This window comes from Parus major, chromosome 1 (genome assembly GCF_001522545.3).
Source record: "Parus major isolate Abel chromosome 1, Parus_major1.1, whole genome shotgun sequence".
Taxonomy (NCBI): domain Eukaryota; kingdom Metazoa; phylum Chordata; class Aves; order Passeriformes; family Paridae; genus Parus; species Parus major.
Genome location: NC_031768.1, coordinates 45,726,077 through 45,732,076, shown reverse-complemented (window position 1 = coordinate 45,732,076; position 6,000 = coordinate 45,726,077).

Below are 6,000 nucleotides of genomic sequence, written 5' to 3'. Positions count from 1 at the left end.
CAGCACTGGAGAGGCCACCTCTGGAGTGCTGTGTCTGAGCACTGTGGTCTGTCTGAGCTCCTCATTAGGAAGGAGACAGGGACATAGTGGAGTAAATCTTGCAAAGGATCATGAAGGTCATTAAGGACTTTAAGTGTCAGACATGAGGAGAGGCTGAAAGAGCAGTGATTGTTCAGCATAGAGAAGAGAAGGCTTGGGGAAAGCTTACCAGTGAGTCTAAATTCCTAAAGGGGAATACCCTGCTAGGGGGTGTGAAGAAGAAAACCATCTCTCAGTGATATTCAGTGAATGGACAAGACACTAACTTATATACAAGAAATCATGTGTAAGCACAAGGAAAAGATTTTTTTTACTGTAAAGTGGTCTAACACTGAACCAAGTACCCTAGACAGGTTGTGGATACTCCTTTTTCAAAGACATTGATAATTCAGCTTGGACACAGCCCTAAGTAGCCTACTATAATTGATTCTACTCTTAACAGGAACATCGAACTAGAATTCCAGAGGTTCTTTCTTACCTGAACAATTCTATGATACTGTGCAGTACAATCACATTTTACCACAAGATACACTAATTTGCATTGATTTCAGCAGCTTCTCTAGTTATGCCTTCACACGTTGTTCAAAAGGGTGAGATGAGATAGATGAGATTGATAACAATCTCTCTAGAGACTGATAATCTCAAGAGACTTGTTTTAATTCTTATTTCCTTTATTTTATAGTTTGCTTCTGTGTAGAAACCAGCAAAACGAAAATGTATTTTGGTTGTATTCTTTGAAAAGCTGAGATTAGTACCCTTTCTTCTTTTCAAAAGAGCTCAGTACCTAAATGCCAAGTCACACTGTGATTTTTTACTTAGATGAAATTCATGCTGAGCATTCTCAGTTTGCCAAAACACTCAAGAACTTTCACAAGAAATGCAGTGTAATCCATAACTAAAAGGACTGTGCCTGTTTTACCACTTTGGTGAAACAAAGACAAAAAGAGTGGTAATGCCCAGTGTTTCTAACTGCCCGTTGCATCTTTGTTGCAGAACATTTGCACAGACTGAAATAGAATCTTTCTCTCTTATGCATAAGGATATGTGACTTTTCTGTCACAGTGACCCAAATGAAATTAAATTGCTGAATTGTTCCTCTTTTTCCTCAAATAGACAACAGAGAAGTAGAAATATATATATGAATCTTCTCCATTTCATATGAAATGAAAAATAAAATTAATTTATTTATTTATTTATTTGTTTGTTTGTTTGTTTGTTTTTAGCCTAAGAAAACTGTCTGGCATGCACTGTTGGAATAGTATGATAAAGCATACCTACAGTCTTTTTTTTTTTTTAGAAAAAAACTAAAGCTTACCTGTTATAACTTTCAGAATATTCTTATTTTAAATCTATTTTCAAGATAAAGCTTTTATTTACACTCGAAATGAGAAACTCTGTAAATTGATTTACTGACATAAGAATTTAATAAAAGTCAAGATTTTAATTTGAAAATTTCTTTAAGTTTTAATATTGTTTATATTAAATACAAATGTGTTTTCATTGTCCCCTCCCACCCCCAAAAATATCTGAAAATCCAAAATAATTAAAAAACTTAAAAACACACAACTTTTCTGAAATGTCATCTATTGTGCAGATGCTGGAGTTGTGCAGCCCAGTTGGCATTCTTTTCAATTTCCTGGCTATAAAGATGGAATGTCAAATGTGCCTGGTGTACTTCAGCCTCAAGGGTTTTCAAAAGGTCTTGGAACATAGCTTGTTGCTCCAAATATCTCTAATGTCAATTTTTTATCCAAGCTAACCATTCAGATTAATTTTAAGGAATTGGAACTTATAATTAATCTTGTTATAAAGTGTACTTCAGCAACTGATCATCCATATGACTTCTGTTCTTGAATGTGTGCCTGAGCCGTGAGGAGCAAAATATAACTCAAGAAGAAACAGACTATGATGAAAATGGTTAAAACTACCTGGTCAAAATACCCAGATTTCTTGGCAAAAACCTAAAAGTTCTGGAAGCACTGGATCACCAGCCATTGAGTGATCCCAATAGTTTTTTACAGTGTCAGTGACAATGGCTGTTCAAAATTTGTGAAAAAATTCAGACTATTAAACCAGTGCTGGAACTGAACTGTTTAGAATGGTTTTGCCCAGAAGGCAGAAACATGGTTATATCTAATTTTTTTGAGACAGTCTTTAAAGCTTCCACAATTACTAGTTTATGTGAAATGTGCCTGAAAACAACTCCACAAACTGTGACATTTCATCATCTGTTCTTTGAATTTATTATTATTTGCTTGGCAGACATTTAAAGGTAACACTGGTGGCAAACTATGCATCAAAATATATATGGCAAATCCTGAGGTTAAATAGACATAAATACAACGTATGTATATGAGCCTTAGAAAGCAAAGCAAGGCTAAGCACTCACAGGCACAATATATGTAAGGACCAGCCAAAACAGATAATATAGAAAAAAAAAGAAACATAGCAAGAGAAAAGGCATACCAGAAGGACCAGTCACGCTGAACTTAGCAAAAGTTGCAAATGCTACAAAACTGAGGGGCATTGGCAATGTGACAGAACTTTAGAACAGTGTTCATGGAAACTAGGTTGATACAATTGAATTCTGGAAAAGGGAAGTTATTTCACTGTGCTAAAAGGCAGCTCTAGCTACAGTGAAATGGTGCTTTCTTGAAATTTGCTGTCCATGAGTTGAGGAAAAGATTTACATGTCCTAAGAATCACAGAGCAGCAAAAGCAAAACTAAACTCTAACCATGAAGAAAGCACAGAAAGACCTGCTAAAGGTGATCCTGGTGGATGGCTGGTTGCACAAAGAGGAGTATTCTACAGTTCCTCTACAGTTTTCATCAACCCTCTGATGATGTCTAATTTATCCCAGCACATAGTTAACAGCTCTGGGTGGATTGAAAAATCCAGACCTTCAGCTCTTTATGCAAAATCAACAATACCAACAGCCCCATCAGGAGAACTAGGGAGCATAGAGGTATCATAGGATGTCAAAACAACGTATCAGCAGACATGCAAGCTGCTGTGTTCTTTACTAGTTTCAGTTACCAGGCTGATTTAAGTTTAATTCCCTGAAGGGCTCATTACCATACTCTAGTTTGCAGTATTTAAATTGCCATCATGTAATTGAATAATAAGGAAAACAGACACATATTATCAAATTATAGTAAACACAGGAATTTCAGAATTCCCTAAAAACTGCCTTATCAATAAGTACTTTAAAGCATAATGCAGTAAAAGAACAATAAAAAAACTCCAACCAATAACCCCCCCCACCCAAAACCTAAGTGGCCTAATGGGTATCACCCTTGGCACTTCAAAGACAAGCTTTAAAGCTGTTCAGATTGCTTTTTTCTCACTTCATATACCAGGCATGATGCCTAAATTTATAATCAGTTTTGTCAACTATTTATAGACAGCTAAGAATTATTCAAAGTGTCCTCATTAAATGTTTACCCATCATCTCTGTTAAATATGTTTCCTTTTGCCCATATTAATAGGAGTATTTGACATCATCTCAGCATTTTGAGAAAAGCAAAGCAATTTGCAATGAGAGAAAAATACTGAAATCAAGACAGGAACTCAGATATCATTAGCTTTCTTTTAAAAATGCAATTAATGTTTTTCCATCATGAAGATAAGTTTTATTATTCATAGAACCATAGAACTACTAAGGTTGGAAAAGACTTTGAGGGTTATCAAGCCCAACCATTACCCCAGCTGTGCTAAGTCCACCAATAAACAACGTCACTAAGCACCACAGCTTCAAGACTTCTAAATATCCACAGGAATGGGGACTCAGTGATCCCCCTGGGATGCCTGTTCCAAAATTTGGCAACCCTTTTGGGGTAGAATTTTTTTCTCATATCACCACGTTGGACAGAGCTTGATGGTAATAATGCCAAGGCTCTGTATTCAATACCCATGTGGGCCATTCACTTAAGGGTTGGACTCAATAATTCTTGTGTGTCTCTCCCAACTCCGAATATTCTGTGCTTCTGAACTCTGTGATTCTGTGCCTCCTTCCCAGTTGTTGTAGAATGGAATAAAGTTTCCCCTGAGTCTCCTTTTCTCTGGCTAAATAACCCCTCAGCTGGTCCTCATAAGACTTGTGTTCCAGACCCCTCAACAGCTTTGTTGCCCTTTTTTAGATAGCCCAGCACCTCAATGTTTTCTTTGCAATGAGGTGCCCAAAGCTGAACACAGTTCCTTATGTCCCCACAACTTGAATATTATGTTTTCATTATTTCTATGCACAATATGGCCTTTAGCCACCACATCACCCACCTGTTCTTGTCTTTTCACAAACAGCAGGTCCAGTGGGGTGCCTCCCCTTGTTGATTCATCCGCTGTGTCTGCAAGTTATCTTCTTTATGAAAGCAATTTTGACACACATTGTAGGACAACCTCAGAAGCACTCCCAACCTAGATGAACCTTTATGTTTGTTATTGTTCAGTTTCATTTGCAAAACTGTGTATCTGTGAAATCATAGCATTGTTCAGTGATTCGTTTGGTGTGCCGTGCAAGAACTTATCACCTTCCCCCCGACTGCTTGAGCCAACACGTTCAACCAGGTAGGGCAAAGATAGGGAATACTCCATACCATTTGTCCTGTCTGCCTGTCTGGCCTGTCCCAGGGAAGGCAGTGTGATTCCAGTAATCTACCTTTCAGGCTCCCTGATGATCCTCAACTTATTCACTTCCCCCTTGGCATCTGTTACCAAGCAGATTTCCTGTACCAGGACTCTCATCCTACAAGTGTGTTGGCTGCCATGAAAGCAGGACACACCCTGCAGCTGAGATCCTGGGTGTGCATCATGCTCCCACCAGAGCTCTGCCTGGGCTGTTGCATCAGTCGTGGTGGTGCAGAGCTCAGAGACACCATGGCTTTGTGATGGGCAGATGCCCCTGCTCCCTGGTCAAGCCGGCAGGGCTGCAGCGCCCTTCATGCGTGCCCTTCCACAAATGGCTGTTCCGTGCCCTGGCTTACACACCAGGCCAGTTTTCCCACCCTGCTTAGAGCACTCCTTGCTGCTAGTGCTACCAAAGGGTTCTTCTATGAATGGGGAGGCCTGGCCAGCATTCCTTCTGGCCCTGCTCAGGTCTGTCAGCTGCTGTTGCACAAGCTTTCCCAGTGGCTTTCTTGGCTGCCCCTGAGGCTGCTCCAGCTCAGAATGCCCCAGTCCACTGTGCTAGAGCACCCTGTGCTGTGGATCGTGCTGCCAATGGAGCTGCTTGTGTTGGCAACTGAGTAACTAGTGTTACAAAGAAAGAGTACCTGTGTTTTTGTACTTAACCAGTAGCTGATACATGTAGCAAATGTGATAGGTTCCTGAACTAAAATTCAGAATTCTTTTTCATCAAACAGAAACCTGCTAATATGGAACGAGACCAGAACCAGCAGAGAAATTTGACCTAAAAAAAAATAAAAATACATCAGCAACTGAGCAATGGTATATCTAGTAGGAGTAAAACATGTATTTCTTTCACTAGATTCTTGTAACATTTTTCTTTTCACATGTTGTCATCCTTAAAAACCCCACCTGGATATATTATCAGCAAACACATTAAGATAAAGCATTGTTTGAAGCACAATAGAAATGGATTTATTGAAAAGCTTGAAATAAAAGGAATTGGTAACAAATCTGCCATTTTTCTTCCTTTTTCCTTCCTCGGTAAGGTCGTGCTTTTTGATCAGGTCTGAATTCAGAGACTCTCAGGGTCTTAAGGTCTTACTGTACTGCAACAAAGTCAATCCCCAGGAAGATTTCTGTTTTGTTTTGTTGTTTTTATTTTGTTGGGTTTTTTCCTCTAGCTTTTTCCTTTCTGTTTTTCTTTGTGTGATTCCACATTACCTTCATCACATCTAACTTTTTGGATTTCTCCAAACTACTCATGATAATTTGTCTATAGAAAAATAGAAATCCCTTTTTACTTCCTTGCAGTTTTATTTACTTGAGAAAGTATTAT